A 22,457-nucleotide genomic window follows, 5' to 3' on the forward strand; every position below is an offset into this window, starting at 1 on the left:
TGTTTCTGGAAGCAGCTTTTAAGAGCCTCCGCTTCCCTTACAAGATCAAAGAGAAGCAACCTCCTGACGTTTTTAAAGCCCCAATGGCTTACCAGGTCTTCCGAATTCATCGTGGTTTGAAATCATGGCTTAGCAGATGTAGCTGTGATTTATTCCTCAAGCCATAATAAACAACTCCCACACTTTGGCAGTATTTGAACCACAAAGCTTGTGTAGATAACGGCAACAGCAGCCATTCAAATTAGCCCAGGGTTCAGTCTTTGGCTGAGAAAGTTTGGGGGCAGAGTGGAGAAAGTAGATAAAATCACGAATAATCAGTTTTCACGCGGTTATGAAACCAACGGATCCCAAATCAGAAAAAAAAGGAACAAAAGATGCGAAAAACACCGTAATAGCTCATATTCTTCTGACGTTATATTTCGCCAACCATTTTGGTCCTTTCCTTTCTCTCCTTCCCCATTAAGGATCCCGTTAAGTCGCTAAAGGCGCGTGAAAAAGAGGACGGGAGAAAGAATATTACACGCCCGGGATTCTCCTCAGCGGCCTCCCAAAAAATAGGTTTCCCTCCGCAATACCCCAACGCGCAAGCGCGCTCCTGAGAGTCCACCGGCTCGCCAGGTGCGGGGCGCTTGCCTGCGGCGCTTTTTCGCACCTGTTCCTGGCGCCCCTCCCTCCCCCCGGCGCGCTCGTGCGCGCCGCTCTCCTCGGAGCTTGAGCCGGAGCCACTCTCTCGGGGCGAGGCGAGGCGAGGGGCGGTGCACCCCGCTACCTGAGCGAGTGACGTGGGCGCTTCCTGGCAAGGGGATGGGCTTCCTCTTGTCAGAGGTGCCAGGGAGGGACGTCGAGGGAGGGGTGTGTGCGTGTGTGTGTGTGTGTCTGTGTGTTTTCCTTCCTTCCTTCTCTTTCTCTCGGAGTGTCCAAACTGGACCTGCCTCCGCTTCGCTTCGCCTCCTCCCGCCTCCCGGGTTCTCCTCTGGCGGAGCAGGCGAACCTCCTTACGCGAGGACACGAAAGAACGAGGAGGAGAGGAAAGTTGGAAAACTTGTTCGTCAACTCCGCCGGCCGTGCAGCCGCTGGTGGCCGCGGAGAGCGAAAAAAGAGAGCGAGAGAGCGAGGGAGAGCGCGCGGGCGCGCCTGAAAAATAAAGAGCATGAAAGCCAACTGAGCGACGGGTCGCAGAGGGGGGTTCCGCGTGGAGGCGCCGGGGGTGGTAAGCGAAGGGACGGCGAAGGGTTGTGGGGTTGGGGTGGGGAAGGAGGGATGCCGCGGATCGGGCGGGGAGGGGAGCCCCGGAAGGCTTTCCCGGGGCTTTGTTCTCACCTGACAGTCCGCTGAACGCGCCGCTGCCTTGCGGTCGCGCTCCGTTTCTCCAGACGAACCTGTCGCCAGACTGGACTACAAGTCCCACCTTCCCCGCTGCCTACCAGTGCGACGGACGTTACTAGGGTAGCATCTGGCGGGCACCAGGTTGGCGAGGGTGCGGGGGACAGCAAGAGGGGCGTGAGGGGCTGACTTGAGGGGGTTGCTGGTGGCTGAGGGTCTCTCTCCCCCCTCCCACTCCCTTCTCCTCAGATCTTTAATGCCTGTAATGTTTTTGTCATGTTTTGGGCATGTGTTGGGGTGGATTTGTGCAGGCAAAATTGTGCCCCTTGTCTGGCCATGGAACATGTGATAGACAACTTGAAGTTTGGCCTTGAACTAGTAACTTTGTGCTAAGTGCAGATAAGAGTGCAGGTGTGAATTATCTGACAGATAACAGATAATAGATAATCAGAGTTGGAAGGGATGTTGTGGGTCATCTAGTCCAACGCCCCCCCCTCGCCAAGCAGGAGACCCTACACCATTTCTAACAAATGGGAGTCCAATCTCTTCTTGAAAGTCTCAACTGATGGCGCTCCCACAACTTCCAAGGGCAAGCTGTCCCATTGATTGATTGTTCTCACTGTCAGAAAGTTTCTCCTTATTTCCAGGTTAAATCTCTCCTTGTTCTATTTCCATCCATTATTCCTTGTCTGGCCTACAGGCGCTTTAGAAAATAGTTTGACCCCCTTCTCCCTGTGGCAGCCCCTCAAATATTGGAAAACTGCTATCATGTCTCCCCTGGTCCTTCTCTTTACTAGACTAGCCAGGCCCAGTTCCCGTAACCGTTCGTTGTATGTTTTAGCCAGTCCCCTAATCATCCTGGTTGCTCTTCTCTGTACTTTTTCTAGAGTCTCAACATCTTTTTTGTAATGTGGTGAACAGAACTGGATGCAGTACTCTAGGTGTGGCCTTACTAGGGCTTTATATAGCGGTATTAGTACCTCCCTTGCTCTTGATTGTATCCCTCTGTTAATACAATTTAGGATTGCATTAGCTTTTTTGGCGGCTGTTGAACACTGCTGGCTCATATTTAGCTGGTTGTCCACTAAGACTCCAAGTTCCCTCTCACAGTTATTGCTATTGAGCCTGGTTTCACCCAGTCTATATGTGTACTTTGGGTCTTTCTTGCCGAAGTGTAGGACTTTACTTTTCTCTACATTGAATTTCATTTTGTTAGATATGGCCCAGTGTTCTAGTCTGTCAAGATCAATCTGGATCTTGAGCCTATCTTCTTGGGTGTTAGGATAATTATTCCATCCATCTAGATCTCCAGGTTGAGTTGGAAAACTTAACTCTTTAAAGGACTTGCAAAAAGGCTGAAGGGGTTGGGAATAATCCAGATCCTGGGGATTTATTTATTCAGTGTATGGCATATCATGCACAGACTAATAATATATGCTAACATTTAACCTAGATTAGTAAAACACCATAACAAATAAGTGTTAAAAAGATGAGGGTGAAGGTTCATTCTCTGAGCTTGTGGGTTGGTTTCCAAACATTTCGTGACCAGGGTAGGTACCATCTTCAACAGAGATTAGGGGGTATCGGTTGTCCTTCCATTTATAAGGGCTTTGGGTGTGGGTGTGTCCAGTGAGGGTCTTGTAATGGGTGAGCTATCAGTGAGAAACTTGCAATAGGTCTTGTGATAAGGCGTCATCAGTGAGAAACTTGCAATAGGTCTTGTGATAAGGAGATTACATCAGGTCAGGGTCATTGAACTGGTGGTGGTGGAGTTGCGTGGATTGGTTGAAAGTCTGTCTCTGATTGGCTGTGCAGTTGATTTAGGATTCTGAGGGTTTGTAGGCATGTTTATTTTTTATTTATTTTATTTGTTTATCAAACATGTACAAGATAACAAGTATAGGTATGAACATAAAAATGAACAAAGGAAGTAAATACAGATAAATGGGGACAGTAAGACAGGGACAGTAGGCACGCTGGTGTGCTTAGGCCCGCCCCCTTTAAGGACCTCATAAGAATAGGGTGAGGTCCACAGTAGACAGGTTGAAGCTGTGAGGGGTTGAGGCTGTAATCACAGAATCAGGTAGGGCGTTCCAGGCATTGACCACTCTGTTGCTGAAATCATATTTTCTGCAATTGAGTTTGGTGCGGTTAACCTTGAGTTTGTATTGATTGTCCATGTATTATTGTGGTTGAAGCTGAAGAAGTCGTTGACAGGCAAAATGTTGATGGAATTGCTTGTGGAGTATTAAAAAGATGTATGTTCAAATGCCATTGTCTAGCCCAGGTTTGCCAACCTTTTGGACCTCAGGGACCACCAAACTCATAATTTTAGATCTCAGGGACCACTAACGAGTTCTGTGGGTGTGGCCTAATTTGTAGGTGTGGCTTGGTTGGACATGGCTTGTATATAAATATTATAAATATTTATATAAATATTGAATTTTTTATAAAAAAGAGCAACTTTTACCCAAAATCAGGCAAAGCAGGCAGGCAGATTGAGTTGCTTGCAAAATCACAGATTCATTCAGAAATCTATCTATCTGCCATTGGCTAGCTCAGTCTGACACATAAAATTTGCTTGCAAGCAAACTCATAAAATTTGCTAGCAAGCAAACTCACAAAATTAACTCACAACACATCATGTGTGTAAATATTGATTTTTTTTATTTTAAAAAAGCAATTTTAACCAAAAATCAGGCAAAGCAGGCAGATTGAGTTGCTCACAGAATCATTTGGTGATCTATCTGCCATCGGATAGCTGAGTCGCTCAAATTTGCTTGCCGTGAGTCTCCGCTGAATTTGCTCGCAAGCAAACCTTCAGTCCTAAGGGAAGCAGAGCCGAAGACTAGCTAGAAAGCAAGAAATCCAACTACTTCCTGCTTCCTAGCTAATCTAAATCTCCTGGCAGAGCAGAAAAGATGATGGTCGGAAAAAGGAAAAATAGAAATTCTAGCAGGCAAGTTTGACAGGTAAGGAGTGAGTGGGCGAGGAAGGTTCCTGCAGGCCATGTGGGTGGCGCAGCCTTGTGTTTCTGTCCAGCCTGGATTCATTGCTTGGGGGGGGGGTGTGCTCTGGGGGTGAGATTTTTCTGCGGCCCACTAAAATTTTATCATGGCCCACCAGTGGGCCAAGCCCACCGGTTGGCGACTGCTGGTCTAGCCTATCTAGCTACTGAAGCATAGCAACTAGTTAGTATAGTTAGTTTATGACTCACTGGGCTATTAGATGAATATAATAGTAGGAGTTAGCTCACTGGGTTAGCATATTGGGCAATTTACATGTTGCTTTTCATTTTGGGAAGAAACCCCCTACAGTCTATATCAGGGGTCTCCAACCTTGATAACTTTAAGCCTGGCGGACTTCAACTCCCAGAATTCCCCAGACAGCTGTCTGGGGAATTCTGGGAGTTGAAGTCCTCCAAGTTTAAAGTTGCCATGGTTGGAGACCCCTGGTCTATATCGCAAGAGTTGGTCCTTTCCAACAACCATCTGACTCTCTGCCTACCCAAATCTTCATTTGGAATGAAGATGTTACTTGTATGAGTAACAAAATGTCTCAGTTTTAATAAACTGTGATCCAGTTGCCATGATTTAACCCTTTTAAGATATTGAAGTGCAGCATTGTTTATATTTTAAAAAAATCAGGTGACGGTATATGCTTTCAGACGGTTACAATGTCATCTACAGTTTGATGTGGGACCTCTCAGTCGCACTGAGGGGAGGATACTATGCCCCACTCATACGGAATTCCAGCAGACGCTATGTGAGGTGAGAATCGTATTCAAGATTGTCTGTTGCTGACATGATAGTTCAAAGCTGACACTCTTTTGTGGGTCATTTATATGTCTTCCTATGTGTGGGCGTTCAGTGAGCTTTCCATTGGGAATCGATGTTAAAGTTGTGCAGATGTGCAAGTGATTTTGGGGATACCCCAAGGAGATTTAATTCAGTTAATTAAGAGCACAGGTACATTTTTGCCCATTTGCTTTTGAGTTTTCCCCACTTATGTTGAATCCATATGACACAGTAGGGTGGCTTGGTTTGAGGTCCATTCATTATACTATTTGAAACTACTTGGCGTGGTTAATTGATGGCTCAGTGGGCTGTGGGGATCCAGTCAGATGAATATAATGGTGAGATTTAGCAAAGAGTGGGTTAGCATATTGGACAAGCAAATCTTTTGCTTTTGTATTAAAAGAGTTTGCATGTATAATGTGAAATACGTTGAAAGAAAAAATATAGCAAATGTGGAAGAGAAAAAAAGGAAAAGACACCAAGGGGAAAAAAAGATAAGAAAAGAAAAGATGAAAAAATATATAAACAGTTGGCTTTTGAACTTACGCTTGAATTGTATCCTCACATACAATTCCAGAAAGAAATTGTTGGTTATTAGTATGAAAAATTTGAATTGTATATTTTTTCAAGATATTTATCTATCTTCTATCTATCGCCCATCTCGTTTTGAAGCGACTTTAAAGTTAAGACATGGAATAAAATTAAGGAGCATATGTTAAAATGGGAGAAATTAAAATTATAACTGTTGGGGAAATTTTTTATGATAAAATGGTGCTTTTGTTTCAGGAGGATATGTTAAAATGGGAGAAATTAAAATTATAACTGTTGGGGAAATTTTTTATGATAAAATGGTGCTTTTGTTTCAGACGATAACTGTTTTTTGACAATTGAAGCATTCAAGCAAGGGCAAACACAATATTAATAATATAGGACACGTAAACATTTCAAGGATGCACAAAGCTCTTTTCCCAGGACTCAGTAAAAAGTATTCTCTCATCTTCTACCCCTCATCCTTCATTTAATGAATTCATGCACAGACTGGGGTTTTTGTTATTGCTGGTTTTATTAACTTAGCTTTTTATGTTTTGATTATGTTCAGTGTATTTTTAAAAATGTTGTGAATAGAAGTCATGAAGGAACAGCATTAGAAACTTTCTAAGTACGGGTAACATATCTTTGAAAGTCATTTTTACCTTATTGCTGCGTTCTAAAAGATAAACTCTACATTCAAGACCATAGTTATAATCTCTCTCTTTATATAAAAGCGAAATACCACTCATGCATCATCACAAAATCTCCAGAACTGTAAAGCCTATAAACTTGAAATTTGGCACGTATGTTCCTCTTGGCTTCTAGGTGCTCACTAAGAAAGGATTTTTTGAAATGACCATAAGAGTATTAGTATTTCGTATATTATTATTAACTGATGTTAAGGAGTTCTCTCCCCCTCCCCACCTGAAAAGAAATCTGTTTCAAATGCAAAACACAAGCAGAGGAGAGGAGTTTCAGTTTCAGTTTCACAGCAGCAACCAGCTTTAGTACAGAACAGTTGAGCTAAGCCACGCCCAGCCTCCTTGCTGTCTCCTTGCTCACACAGCAAATACTGTTTCAGTTTCCAAACAGTTCTCAACTCTCACACACTGACAGGATGCTAGACAGATGAATACCAATGGATGCTGATAGGCAGAGGCACAATTTTTTCCCCTTATTTTCCTCCCCCAAAACTAAGCCCAATCATATATTTTCACAGCGAAGCACGGGTATAGAGCTAGATTATATGTTATTCAAATTCAGTTTTTTACCCCTATTTACCAGAAAAATAGAAGTCATGTACATTTGCACAATTAGTAGGCTTGAGTGACTTTTCACTCACACAAAGGCAATTTCATGGGGAAAACAAAAACATAGAATCATAAGATTGGAAAGGACCCCAGGGATCTTATAGTTGAAAAACCTGCTCAAGGCATGAGCCTTATACATTCCCAATCAAATGGATGTCCAGTCTATTTTTGAAAACCTCCATTGTGACCCATAACTCTTGAGAGACAAGCTATTCCATTGATTAATTGTTCTCACATCAGAAAATTTCTCCTTACTTCTAGGTTAGATTTCTCTTTAATCAGCTTCCCCCATTACTTCATTCTCAGGTACTGTGGAGAATAAGTCAATCCTTCGTGATAGCCACTCAAGCATTGGAAGACAGTTATCATGTTCCCCTAATCCTTCTCTTTGATAGGCTAGACATACCTAGCTTTTCAACCATTCATCATATGATTTAGCCTCTACATCAGGGGTGTCAAACTCAAGGCTTGGGAGCCAGTTCACAGGGTGCTTAGTCCACAGGGTGCTTAGATCTGGCTTGCAGGACTGCTCTGGAAACAGCAAAGGACCAGCCCATGCCCAGCCCTCCCGAGCTCCGTTTTATCTGGCAGAGGGTTGCAGGAGGCTGTCACAGCCGAAAACTGAGCTCGGGAGCCCATTTTCCCTGGCACAGCTCTTGCGCCACCACAGGCATCCCCAACATAAGTGATGTCGAGCTGGCCATGCCCACCCTGGCCACGCCGCTCACCCCGAGGTCAAACAACCCTGATGAAATCGAGTGACACCCCTGCTCTAGATCCTTTGCTGGCTGACTAAATTTTGCAAGGTAAGGAAGGATGAGTGGAGTTGCTGAAACCTCAGAGGAGCTCTTGACACTCTAAATTTTTGCTCCAGGGCTGTTCTTGAGTGTGGAGGTGTGTATTCTTCCTTTGCATTCACCCATGCTGTACAATTATTTTTGAATAAGCACAATTAAACAGAATGATTGCCTTCATTCTAAGATATAATATGGTTTGTTCCGTTTGCATATATTTAGCTACTTGTGTGGCTTTGTGTTGTAGGAACACAGCCAAAGATATCCTATTCAGTAAACTGATTTTTTTTTTCATGGATGAATGATGGGAACTTAAGCTTTTTATTACAGGACTAAAATAGCTGTTCAGGAAGATTGGTTTAGAAATCTTTTCCTGATGTATGTTGCTTACTTAGCTCAAGACATATCTGTTGGTGATTCACCAGAGCAGGAATTTCAGCAAGTTCCAACTAGACTCGAAAAGTGAGGTTGGTTAGTCTGGAGATACCACTGTTTAGTCCAGAATTCAGTATGACCTTCTTCAAATATGTACACTATTTACCCAGAGATTCAGATTTTTCCATGTTATACATGGCAAGTAAATATAAGTTTTTTAGAAGTAAAAGGGGGTTATTTTCCATTAAACAACAATTAGACGTTATCTGGGTTGGTGAAATTGTGACTTTCACCCCTGTCCCTGACAGTGTTGCTGTTGGCACCTTGGTGTTAAAACAAAGAAAATTTAATTTTTTTTTTCTTTAGGAAAAATTACATAGTAAACATGTAGGGACTGGCACAGTTCGTGTTTTGTTTCCATAAGTAAGTATAGCTTGTAGCAGTGTTTTTTTTTTAAAGCATCCAGGCTAATTGACTTTAATTAAAGACTACATTGGATAACAAATTAGATCGAAGTTTAACCACATCATGTCAATTTTTAGCATGTTACAGTTGAATTGAATTGAGGAACATTTTCTAAAATCATGGGATGCTTAAGAGCCAGGCTGATTTCTTGGCAGCGATATAGAAATGGTTTGTCATTATCTTTAAAAGTTGTTTTCCCCTTATCTTGAGATTTCCTAGTACTCTCCTATCCCAATATACTAGCTCTGACCCTGCTTAGTGTTTTTCAAAATTAATCAGGTTCTCTGTCTTTGAATAATATTTCTGCTAGAAGATTTACAGTGGTCATAAGAACATCAAACAGTATGAACAATTTACTGGCTCTGTATAGTCTGTATTGTGTTTCCAGACTATTCTACATTAATTTCCTTGTGCTTATGGTCTCAGAACAGTAGTAAGTTTTGCCTGTGTAACTAAAGGACATTGGTATGAGTTTGTCCCTTAGCCCATTGTCCTGGCTTAAAGAACATCAATTTATCGCACAATTATTTCTTTTGTTGCAACAGGAACAAAATAGAAGAAACTATAGTAGTGGAAGTATGACATCAACATTTTCTCCACATTTAAGCACTTTATGTATATTCAATCAGTGAAAGTGAAATAACAAATTTGTACACCTTTAAGTATTTTGAATTACACAGGACTTGTAATAAACATGCAAAGGATTAGATTGGAAATCGGATCGCCTAAGAAAACTACAATATACAAGAATTGTGTCCAACCTTGAATGTAGAATTGTGTTTGTGCAGAAATCTGGGAGGTTTTGCCGACAGTGGAAGTCAGATCTGTTTATGTGACTCAAGATAATAAAGTAGATTTTCCATCAGAGAGGGAATTTTGTTTGTGCAAAATAAACTGTTGCAAACAAAAGGACAATCAAAATGTAGGAGAAATAATCTGTTTACTAGGTCTGAAATAAATCAAGTGATGGTCTTTGAGTAGACCAATTTCAGCTTATAAAATAATATAAATATATTGAATTAAAACTGTAACTCGGAAAAAGATAAATCACCAGTTTGTGTTTGATCTAATCAACTTGTATATAACCTGAAAAATAGGTATCTAGTCTTTGATGGATTTTATATACTGTATATTTATGTGGTAAGCATGTATTTATCTGTATGTACAGTATATTTGTGTGCATGTACAGCCTTAGTAGACCAGGAAGTAATGCCAATTGCATAAGTTTTCTTTTACACAGTGTAAAAGGATCTTGATGGAACAAATAGTTCCTTGAAAGTTCCAATTTAGAAGATATGGATAGGGTAAATGACATCATTTAGGGCATTGAACTCAACTGAACCATTTCTGCATGGAAAGAAATAAACACAAGTAATCCTCAACTTACAACCATTCATTTAGCGAAAGTTATAACAGCGCTGAAAAAGGTGACTTAAGACCAATCCTCACACTTATGACCATTGCAGAGTCATATGATCTTGATTCAAATGCTTGGCAATTGGCATGTGTTAGCTATGGTTTCAGCATCCTGGGGTCATGATTACATTACTATTTGTGATCTTCCCAGCTGGCTTCCAACAAGCAAAATAAAAATAAAAAATCTAAATCAAAGATCTCATGACACTCTGTGTCATGCCCTGTCGGAGTCTGGATCCAAGGAGGAAGACAGCCGACAGGGAGTGGGAGTGTGGCTCCGTTGGTTGTGGAGGAAACTGGGGAAGGGCAAACTCCGGCTGGGCAGAGCAGGGAAGAGGTAGAACAAGGGAGAGGGAGTCCAGAGGAAGAGCCAGGCCAACCCCCTCTTTATCCTAGGGCACGCAGGGAGGAACAGAGAAGAGAAAATGTGGGTTGCATGGCTTATGGTGGAGGAAAGGGCCCTGATTCCCTTCATTAGCCACAGCTGGAAAGAGTTTAAAAGAGGTGCATGCTGAGTGCATGCTGAGGGCGGCGTTTAACACAAGATAAATGTGAGTTTATCTTGTGTTGACTTTTATCTGTATTCCTGGAGTCTTCCCAACCATGTTGAGTTATTGCCATGCATTCACATCTGGAATTCATTCTCTTGCCCTGCTGAACTAATTACCTCATTTTGCCTTGATTGGACTTATAGTTACAGTTTTTGTTGACCACTTAATTCTCTGCAGCCAAAGGCTGTTCCTGGGAGAGTTTTTCTCCAGCCAGAAAGTAACTAGGAAATTGGGGGCAAAGTTGGAGCTAATAAGGGGACTCCTACTGATTATCTGACTGTGTTGCATTTGTGCCACGCCCTGGGTCAAAACATTCTGTATTAATAACCATGGAAAAAATGTCATAATATTGGGAGCGGTCACATAATGCCTCATTTAGTGACTGCACTGATTAACAACACATTTTCTAATCCCAGTTGTAGTTGTATGTCAAGGACTACTTGCATTTGCAAAACTCTTTAATGAGGTAGGTTAGTAGGAATCGCAACCCAGGAAAACAGCTTATTTTGCTACAGTATGGATTCTTGCCATAAGACCAGGACTTTAAATGAATTCTGAAGAGTATTGTTTTAATTAAGAGTATCTAAGGGCAACAATTTCTTGTTTTAAAAAACTGTTTACTGTTAAAAACAGTTTTTAAAACTCTATTTTTTTTCCACTATATTTTGCTGTTCTCCTGTATGAAATTAAAAGTGACTGCAAGATTTGCCCCACTGCGAGTGGCTTTCGCAGAAGTCAACTTTTACCATTTCTTCTTATATTGCCTGTGATTGCGGTCTAGAAATAATTAAGATGTCTCTGAAGATTTAAGAACAGAATGAAACTAATGGTTTAGTCATATTTTTCATTTTTTTTCAACCTCAGCGACTAATTCAAACCTTGTGCTAATTGAATGGATTGATGAATCACACTAAGCCAAAAACAAATAAACTAACTTTCCATTACATGTAAATTGAGGTAGTTGGTTTAACAAGCTAAGATAATGGTTTACTCATTAAAGTCTATTGAAAAAAATATCACCATCATTAACATTCTGAGGCACAAACAAACAAGCAAACCATTTGGCTTTAGTGTGGTAAACTTGGAGTCTAATATTCAGGGGCTTTAATATATTTAAGATCACATTTAGTAAGATGTCCAAACTGCAATTTAGAAAAGTGGGAATAAATCACAGTGAGACTTGCATTCACATTTATTTATTTATTTATTAAATTTATATGCGACTCCTCTCACTTTGTCAAGTAACTCTGGGCAGCTTACAATTAAAATAATATAATAGATATTAAAGTAATAGATATTAAAAATACAAAGTCAAGAAGCAAAAACAGCAAAGTCAGTATGCTACAGCAATAGTATCTTCTTAGTTAATCCACCAACGTTGATGATCCACCAGCATTGGATCCCAGACTGGCCAGAGGCCAAAAGAGTGGGGCAGAAATATATACTATAGTGTGGAGGCCAAAGCAGAAATATGCTGTATTTGCCTCAAACAGAAATATATTCCATTGTATGGGAGGCCAAAGCAGAAAAGATTCTCCTTCTAAATTTTGTCAGCTGAAACTCTTTTAACTAATGGGGTCAGTAAAGGTTGCCCTGTCCAGTTTGTCTGACTCAATGCTTATCTCTGTTTCTTAGCTGAGGGAACCAGTGTTGTCAGAAGACCCTTCTTGTGGCCATGTGGCCAGCATGACTATATCCCGGGGCACACAAAATCTTCCCATCCAAGTGGTACCTATTTATCTCCTTGCATTTGCATGCTTTCAAACTGTGGGCAGAAGCTGGAGCAAGGAATGGGAGCTCACCCAATCATGCAGTGCTCAGTTCTCTAACCTGGCCTGTCAGCGTTCCAGCTGACTAACTCAACGTCTTTAACCACTGAGCCATCATGACCCTATGGGGTCGTAGCATGCCTCTTCTGCTGGGCTGAGTGGGCCAGGTTGATAACATTGAGGAGAAATGGTTCCTCAGATAACATTGTTCTATATCGTGTAGGGCTTTTAAAGGTGATATAACCAAATGCCTCCGTTTTTTTATCCAACACAATCATGATAAAGTCCTTGCTTGAAATATAAACCAACCACAGTTTCATGAAACTTCTAAACCTGAAAGAATTGGTGCTCTTTTTCTTTTCTTTCCTAGTATTGGGATTGCATAGAGATCTCTAGAACCAAGCCCCAACTCTGGTTAGTATTTTGGAGATCAGCCCACTGCGGCGGTAGTATGCTACCAGTTTGGCCCAGTTCAGCTGAACCGGTAGCAAAAATGGCTACCGGTTTGGTTGAACTGGTAGTAAAAAAAGCCTCCAACAATCAGCTGAGAGGAGGAAAAAAAGCCTTAGAGGATCAGCTGAGAGGAGAAAGAAGAGAAAAGGCAGGATCAGCCCTCCCACCTGCCCCTGCGCTTTTCAGCTGATTGGTGCTGCAGGCCTCAGCTGGTGTATGGAAAGCTGCGCATGTGCATTAAATGCGCACGCACATGTGATCACCAAACCAGTAGTAGAACAGGTAGGATCCCACTGCTGCCCCACTGTGATATGGCACGTTGCAGAGTAGTTCACACATCATCATAGTTTAATATATGTGAGCTCTTAGTTAAAACTATGGCTACAGCAGGGTTGGGATTCTACAGGTTCTCAGACCGGTTTGCTAGAACCGGTTGTTAACTTTCTAAGCAGTTCAGAGAACCTGTTGTTGGAAGAAACCTCCTTTTGTTTTTTTTCTACCCTTCTTGCATTCTTGGCAGTATGCCTAGACTTACTGTCTCCAAAGGAGTTTTTTTTTTTCTTTGCTGGTACTTTCTTAAAGGGGAAGGGTTGTTTTAAGCTTTTTACACTGCTGTTGGGAGGAAATACTCCCCTGTTGGAGTTAGCACTTTGAAGAAATAATTGAATAATGAATCAGAGCTGCTAGAAAGAAGCTTTTAATGACAAGGAACCAAGATGAGTGACATTCGGTAAGGCTTCTTGGCTAGCTAGAAAGATTGACATTCAAACGTGAGTTTACATACCCTTCCTGAGTTTTGATCTAAAACTGGTGACCAAAGTCTAAAACTGGTGACCATTCAAAGTTACAATGGCACTGAAAAAAAGTGACATAACCACTTTTCACACTTACGAATGTTGCAGCATCCCCACTGTCATGAGAGACCAGGCGAGGAGAAGTGCCCCTTGATGTGAGCGACGTCGAGTTGGCCATGCCCACCCAGTCACATGATCAAGCCACGCCCACCAACTAAGCCATCCCCACAGAACCGGTTGTTTAAAAAATTGAATCCCACCCCTGGGCTACAGTGGACTATATTTAGAGCAAATTAACCCGATAGCCCTCATTAGAACCTTGTAGGAAATTTTAGATGTCCTGATAGTGAAAGGTAAAATTATGGTAGTTAGATGAGAGGAAAGGAGACAGATTAGTTAAGCTTCATTCAGGATACACTGTAAAAAAGAAAAAAAAATTCCCTGGATTTGTAGTAGAAAATTTTCCACATGAGAGCAGTAATTACTAATTAGTCATAGTTTATGCAAATCCTAAACAATGAACAAGGCCACGTTCATGGACCCGTAACACCAGTCACTGTGGGAAAATGACACTTCTCATGTGCCGAAACATATGACACAAAAAATATAGAAGCAAGGTAAGTGAGGAACGACTGATTCATTATTTGTTTTACTCTGATGTCTTAAAAGCAAGGCTAACAATGGGAAGCAGATCTGGTAGAGGGAATGTGTACAATTGGCCACCTTTATCATTAGGTCCATATACAAAATTTCAGCCAAGTAGAACTTATCTAATAAATCTGATAGGGAATCAAAACTTGTTTGATCATTTTTACTGGATCAAGGAGACTTCTGAAGTTGTGATTGTGAGACTTTCAATTTCAAAGGGATTGCTTCCAAGGCTTTATACTTCAGCGTCTTCTGCAAATGTAGGAGTTATATTTATCTTCAGTTATTCATATGGCTATGGGGTATCCTTGTAAAGTTGGTTACATTAATTTATGTGTGTGATTTTTCTCCAGAATTTAGCTGTGTTTATCTTTGAAATAAAGAATGAGAACCTTGTGGCAGTTTTAATGAATGGCAAAAAATTATAATCTCTGATCTAATGTTAGTAGTCTTTCCAATTCTCTGCACAAAGATTTGTCATCTCTGTTCTAAAATGTACTACTTTGGAGTTGATATGTTTTCAAGATTCCAAAAAACTTGATATGCACTGACAAAAAACCTTACCACATTCACTCAAGCAGACCAGTATTATCATCCTTGTAAATAGAAAATCATGGATGACATTTAAATAGGATTCTTGACAATCTCATCTCAGCATTTTTAAATATACTTTATTACTCTGCATATTGTAGAGATTATGATGCTTCTTGTTCTTTGGGTTCTGGCATTGATAACTAGAATTGAACATAGAGATCCAAAAATTTAAATGAAATCTAGCAGCTCTGTTTCCAACTATCAAATTATATTAAATGACATTGGCTTTTATGAGGTCATTTAGATGCATTTAGTGACATGTGTGCTGTGGCTCATGAAAGCTCTTGCCTTTTTATAAAATATATCAGTCCTAAACAAGTACTATTATACTCCTTTGAATTTTGGCTACTTAAAAACAAACATGGTTCTCCTACAACAACTTTATAGAAATCCAGTAACTTTTAGAAGATTTGGTGGCTTGTTCCGCACATTTCCTTTCTACTTGCTGCTAATTTTCATTTCTTAAATTGTTTGGTTCACGATTGTCACCTGGACTGCCTTCTACCAATCTTATCAATAGTTTTTGTACCAATGGCCTAGTGGTGAAAATGCTTGCCTCCCACTCGGAAAGTTGAGAGTTCAATCCTAGGTAACTCCAAAGGGCATCCAGTCATCCTGACTCTATCCCAAATTAAGAGATTACAAAGTCACAAAAAGGGAATTTTTATTTTGGTCCAAAGCTTGTATTGTGTGTGGATACTTAAATCAGCTTGTCCATAAGCAGACTGACACTAAGGAAAACCTGGTGTGATGGGAGAAGCCAAGAAAGGAAAGATTGAGTTTAAAATGGGCTGGATTTGATTAGGGGCCTCAAAGAATTAAAATCCAGATTTTTTTCCCCTCCAATTCTGATGGAGAGGCAGATAGCAAAAATGTTGTCAGTTCTTCCATTCTAGATTCCCCCTCCCCGCTTCTCATGATCATGTGATCCAAAGTGGACCTGCTATTAAGGGATTGGAAAGAATTCCAGAAGCTACTCTTTGCATATTTTCCCTACCTTGTTTAATCTGGGATTTCTGTGCCGCCTGCGTTGTTTGTGAGGCCGTAATAGACGTGAGTTTGAAAGTTATATTACTAGGGCTGCCTGTGTATTTAACTTAAAAATCTCCTGCAGCCACTCTCAGTTTATCTTTTGGAATGACTTCTAAGTTAAATCCTTTTATTGTGGGTTTTAAAAAGTAGAAAAACAATTCTGATAAAGCACAGGTGAAAGGGAATAATGTATTCACAATAATGCTTTGTTCTGTAGTTCAGACTTGTGTAGAGGCTATCTTTAAGAAAACTCAAACCCTCTAAAATCTATGAAAGTTGAGATGCATTAATTACATTTTGCTTGTAAAACTTCGTTTCAGTGTCATTGGTAAGCATTATGCTATCAACCAGTTAATGTTTCTTAATTCACATTTATTGTATTAAGCAGACTTCTGCATTATGCGGTATAATCTCATATTTTTGGATGCTAAAAATTAGGAGAGAGAATGTGGCATCAAAAGAACCAATGTATAAAGACTGAAAATTCAGACATGAGATCTCTCAAGATTTATTATTTTGATTTATTTGGGCGTACTGGGAATATAATGTAGATACATTGTGGTGCTTTGGTAATGTATTGCCAAATCTTGTAGATTAGCCCAAGTTTGCCCAACTGCAGTTTGCTGAATTGAAGCATCTGATTGACAAAGCCAAAGTCAAATAAATCATTCTGATGTGATGATGAACTTAGCACATGATTTTCCCATCACATCCAGCCACATTCTTTAACTGAAATTTTTTCTTGCATATTGTATGTACTACTCTTGAGTAATAGTCTTAGCAAAGCTGTTAAAGGTCTTTTTTGTTTATTTTACTTTTGTGCACAGAGTAGATTCTTGCTATATTATATAACGCAACAAATCATCTTTACAATGATGCTCTCTTCAGTCAGGCACAAATGTTCTCCAAAATAGATAGCTTTTGTAAAGACATACGAAATTTAAACTGTTAAGTGTCTCACTACATTTAGACTGAAAAGCTTTTAAATGTTACTTGTGCATGCTTACACACCTGTTTTCATTATCCTTTATCTATCAACATCATCGCATTTTTAGACTATCTTTGATTTCATATTAAAATGAGATAAGCTATATTGATATATTGTTATCAGCTCAGTCAAGTTTGTACCATCCAAGAAATGTTGCTGGGTTATCTTTCTTTGTATGATTTATTGGCTTTCAGTTCCCTAATAGTATTCAGTTCTTTTACAATTCTTTTTTTTTTTACACAATGTGATGTGAGTTTAGTTTGGATCTGATATTTATGAGAATATGTTTGAATTATTATGAATAGACGTTGGCCAGGAGTTCATTTATATTTGCCTTGAAGCTCAGAAGCTTGGAACTATCACAAGTGAATCTTTATTCACACATTTTATTTATTTCAAAAAGAAAGTTTTCTAACACAATGGTAAAGTTAGTAAGAGACATTGCCAAGAAATACCACATTGAACACTAATGTTTACAAAAATAATAGACTATGAAGAGATAAAATAAAGAATCCATAAATATCTGTACTTACATCTATTATTAATACATTGTTTAATCAAGCCATAATACATAGGTTTATGTACCATGGTAACACATCAATAATGATGTGCAAACTGCAGTGATTTGTATAACATGCTGAGTGAAAAACAAACACTATAGCATGTGTGACATACTAAACCGAGGGATGGGATGCTGGGGGTTTGCAGGTGTTTGGGAGAGCCCCTAGCTAAGTTTCTGTGAAGTTTGGAGAACCCCAAAATCCCACTCCTGGCTGGGCCTGCCTACCCCACCCCTCCCAGGAGTCCCCATGTGGCCCGTTTTGGATGCAGGTAAGTGCAGGGCGGGTGAAAAAGAGGCCACCCGGATGTTCAGGAAGGTCGGAAATGTGCCCGTTTCTGGCTTCTGGTTTCCGGAGCCCGGGGAGGCCGTTTTTGCCCTCTCAGAGGTTTGAGCAAAGCCTGTGGAGGGCAAAAAGCAACACCCCCCCCACTCGTGCAGGAGGCCATCTTGTCAATATTTGGATAAGGCTCAGATAGTAGTTAAGATGAAACACTTAGAAGAGCTAAACAAGATTTGGGAAAGTTTTTTTTACAGTATGTATATGTGTGTGGATTTACACACATGGCTTGCCTATGCATACTTAGCATAGCCATGGTCCAGCATGTCATCTGAACCAGAGGTGGTATTCAGCAGGTTCTGACCAGTTCTGGAAAATTTCGATAGCAGAAATTTTGAGTAGTTCAGAGAACCAGCAAATACCATCTCTGACTGGCCCCGCCCCCATCTATTCTCTGCCTCCCGAGTGATTCTAATTTTGTATTTACCTTAGGCCCATGGTCACCAAGCTTTCCAGCTTGGCAGCCCAGCTGGAGGCTGGGCGATGTGTGAGTGGCAGGCAAATGTGTACACGTGTGCCCTCTACTCACACAAACAGAGTTTTCTGCACAACAACAAGCATCCGCCATTTGTGCGAGTGGAACTTCGTGTGACTGCCCATGTGAATACCGCTTGTGTGAGTGGAGCTTCACACGCGTGTGCTTGCCCATTTCTCCTGTGGCCAGTTTTGAACAGCCCTCACCCCAACCTTAGGCCATTAACAAAGCACAGAATGAGATGAACCAAATGTGATTTCATCAAATATAATTTTAAAATATATTTTCCCTTCTGTTTTCCCTTTTTCTTAAAAGAAAAACTAGCTCAGTATATTAAGAAACTACACAGATGCACACATACACGTGTACCGATAGTCCTTGACTTACGAATACAATTGAGCCCAAAATTTCTGTTACAAAGCTAGATATTCATTAAGTGAATTTTGTCCCTTTTTATGAAATTTCTTGGCACATATGTGCCAAGTGAATCACTGCAGTTGTTGTTAGTAACACGGTTTAAATGAATCTGGCTTCCCCATTGACTTCTGACAAGTAGGCAGAAGGTCATAAAAGGGGATCACATAACCCTGGGACCCTGCAACAGTCATAAATACGAGCCAGTTGCCAAGCATCAGAATTTTGATCACATGACTATGGGTATTCTGTAACGGTCATAAGTGTAAACATCATAAATTGCTTTTTTCAGTGCTATTGAAACTTTAAACATTCACTAAATGACCTGTTGTAAGTTCAGGATTATCTGTATCCTTTTCAAATTTGCAACGAAAAACTTAAATTTATCATATGAAGATGTACTATTTTCAATAGTCTATATCTACTTTTCTTTCGCTTCCCTTTTTCAGTGATGGGGTTCAATTTTTTTTACTACCGGTTCTGTAGGTGTGGCTTGGTGGGCGTGGCAGGGGAAGGATACTGTAAAATCTCCATTCCCTCCCCACCTCACTAACCTGCTTTCCAGCTCTGTTCTCCTGTGCAGGGCAACAAAAGAAGACCCAGCCGATCAGCTGGGACTTGGGAGGTAGAGAATGGATGGGGACAGGGCCACTCAGAGGTGGTAGTTCCGAACTACTCAAAATTTCCGCTACCGGTTCTCCAGAACTGGTCAGAACCTGCTGAATACCACCTCTGCTTTTCATTTTACATCTATTGGATTGAAGTCAAAGCTATATATCTGTTTAGTTTCTTTCTAATTTTAAATGCTTCATAATAATGAGTAGACTATAAAACCCCCCTCTTTTATTCTTTAAGAACTTATGGCAAATCTGGATCTACAGTTCGATTACATTCCAGTCATAAAGGAGCCGTCAAAACTTAACTGCTCCATCAAAAAATTTTATCTAGTTCTTTTGATGCTATAGTAAGTCTTCTCCTAGCGGGCATGATAAGTGCTATTGGAACTGTTTCCCTTGGTGTTTTAATGACTAGGAAACTTATTAGGATTTAGGAGACTTCAGGTTTTGTTTCAATTGTTTTCTCTTTTATTTTTATTATTCTAATAAGTTGGTCAGAACCCTGTTGGAGTCACATTTAAGTTTGCATTAATAAAATAAATGCATAACCCTGATGAATGATAATGCTACTGCTTTGACTTACTGTGTGTTGTGCGGTGTGAGCACAACCTTAAGAGGAAAACAGGATTTCTGCACTTCTGAACACTTGTGAAGGAGAGGAAAATTTGGTAGATATGACTTAAATAAGTTTGAGAAAAGACATAGTTGGGAGTGCTTTCTCCAGCAGTCACAAGTCAGGTGCCCTGCCCTCATTTGCATGTCCTTGAAAGAGGGAAGTACAAAAGTAGAAAGAAATGATACAAATTTCATGGAAAGTCCCATGTTGCGGAGTCTGTTGTATTAAAGATCTGTAAATATTTATGATTGATCTAAATGTATTATCAGCAGGGCTTGAGGTCTCTTTGAATGGATTACCTTCGTGCGTGTGTGCGTGTGTGTGTGTGTGTGTGTGTGTGTGTGTGTGTGTGTGTGTGTATGCACATACATGCATTCATTCTTCCTGACACTTGCTGCTCCCGAATTTCTGAATTTGCATCATTGCTTCTTCTGAATGCAATTTATCGGGATTCCCAGTCATCCAGGTCATGGTTCTCCCTAAGGCTCTTTTTCAAAAGGAAACCGGACTTTCTTTGTTTTTCCTTGAAGATGTTTCACTTCTCATCCAAGAAGCTTCATCGTTTCTTCAGAGAAGGAAAAACCTCTTCAAGAAAAAATGAAGGAAGTCTGGTTGACTTTTGAAAAAGCACCTTCAGGACATTCTGGATGTATGTTTTTAAAGAACATAATTTTATTTGAAGCATCTACTTCCTACTCATTCCCTCCCAGAAGTTCTGAATTTCAGGTATAAGGGACAGTTTGCAACAATTTACTATACATGGTGTAAATGTACAACCAGTTCTAAGTGCTGTCTGTCAACTTACCTGGCTTTTACCCAAGCACATCTGTTTCCACGTGATACTTATGACAGTTCAAATTGCTCAGATTCCTTTTAAAAAAAAACACACAAATGTTCATTCTCTAGCAGTGAACAGCTTTCACATTTTCTAGACACACTTTTCGTGACACATTTCAAATAATGAGCTATACTCTGCCTTTATGTAGCCTCCTCCCCCATGAATGTATCTGTACAGTGAGTCCTTTGAAGCCAAATATGATTGTTGAACATTATATAACAGAAAATGTACTTCCAGTGTTTTGAGAAAAGTGTGCCATATGATTATAGGGACATAAATGGAATGTATTCATTTGCATATGTGTGCATATGGCTAAGTGTTACACAGAAGGGAGGAATCTTGCACGAGAGATGCTGCTGTTAGACAATACAGCAAATTTTGTCTGGTGTTCTGTTAAACTGGTGGTTTTTATAGCTTGCCATAAAATTTTTGAATTCAACATAGCCTTTTGTAATGTTTCTGAAATGACATGTATGCAATATTTGCATTGGTTGTCGTATATTTTCTATCCATTTCCTTGTCTTCTCTGGCCAAATCTCCCTCACCTGACTATCTTTCAGAACACTTTAGTGACTTAAATTCAGATGAAATCTGATGTACCTTTTCTGTCTAAGGAATTTTATTAAAAGCCATAAGCTTTCAGGAGCTACAGTTCACTTCACCAGATGCATAGACTGAGTAAAAACTGATGTGGATTTGAATTGGGAAAAGGTGGAAGAAAAGGAAACAGGTTAGATTCGCAGATGTGAAACAGATTACAAGTACTTTATCAGTTAGCAATTGTAATGTGTTAGAAACCCATTGCTACAAATTAACAATTGTAATGTGTTAAAAACCTGCTCTGTTTGTTGAGATCTTTTGATGTGTGTGAGTTCTTTCACTCAGCTGTTCTGTTAAAGTTTCATTTTTACCAAAATGGTCAGTTTGAAATATGCAGTACAGTAGCCCGGGAGTTTGAAATATTATAATATTACTTTTCTCCTGTTTTGAGGTCTATTGTAAAATTAATTTCTGGTCCATTAATTCTTTGGTGTAAAGTTTGTCCCGTTTATCCTATGTAGAATCTAGAAGGACATTGCTGGCAAATGATGGCATTCATCACATTGGAAGAACAATATGTGAAGGGACCTCAGATTTTCTCCTCACTTTCTCAACTCTGCCCTTTCCCAATTTAAACCCTACATTAGTTTAGTATTTCATAAACTTTCATATAGGTAGTCCTCAACTTACAACAGGCCTTTTAGTGATCATTTAAAGTTACAGCAGCACTAAAAAAAAAAGTGGCTTATGACCGTTTTTCACACTTACAACCATTGCACCGTTCCCATGTTCCCATGATCAAAATTCAGAAGCTTGGCAACTGACTCATTAGGGTTGCAGTGTCTTGAAGTCACATGATCCCCTTTTGCAACCACCTGATAAACAAAGTCAATGGGGAAGCCAGATTCACATAACAACCATTTTACTAACTGAACAACTGTAGTGATTTATGTAACGACTGTGGCAAGAAAGGTCATTTAACAAATGTTTCACTTAGCAACAGAAATTTGGGCTCAATTATGGTCACATGTTGAGGACTACTTGTACTAAATATACTCTTCTTTATGATATCCCAAGATTCTTTGCTGGTTCTGTTAAATTATGGGTCCCTAATCTATTAGCTTTGCTCATTCTTGCTCTATATCTACACTGCTAGAAGTAATTGCAGAATTCTAACAATGCAGAAGTCTATATGGAAATTTCACCATTCCAGTTGTA

The 22,457-nt window shown here is 40.0% G+C and overlaps 1 protein-coding gene across 2 annotated transcripts in view; it reads left to right on the forward strand.

Moving 5' to 3' along the window:
* The first annotated feature begins 842 nt into the window (after positions 1–842).
* Positions 843–22,457, forward strand: part of ATP8B1 (ATPase phospholipid transporting 8B1) — a 95,447-nt gene continuing 73,832 nt past the window's right edge. Inside the window, exon 1 of one of the 2 annotated variants that reach the window (XM_026715318.2) lies at positions 843–1,210. The gene's annotated coding sequence lies outside the window, so the exon portion shown is untranslated. Of the gene's footprint in view, positions 1,211–1,314; positions 1,468–22,457 lie in introns of those variants that run through there. The other variant, XM_087927444.1, reaches the window with a different exon arrangement.

The sequence above is a fragment of the Pseudonaja textilis genome, chromosome 2, assembly GCF_049901715.1.
Source record: "Pseudonaja textilis isolate UNSWEBS1 chromosome 2, rPseTex1.2, whole genome shotgun sequence".
NCBI classification, from domain to species: domain Eukaryota; kingdom Metazoa; phylum Chordata; class Lepidosauria; order Squamata; family Elapidae; genus Pseudonaja; species Pseudonaja textilis.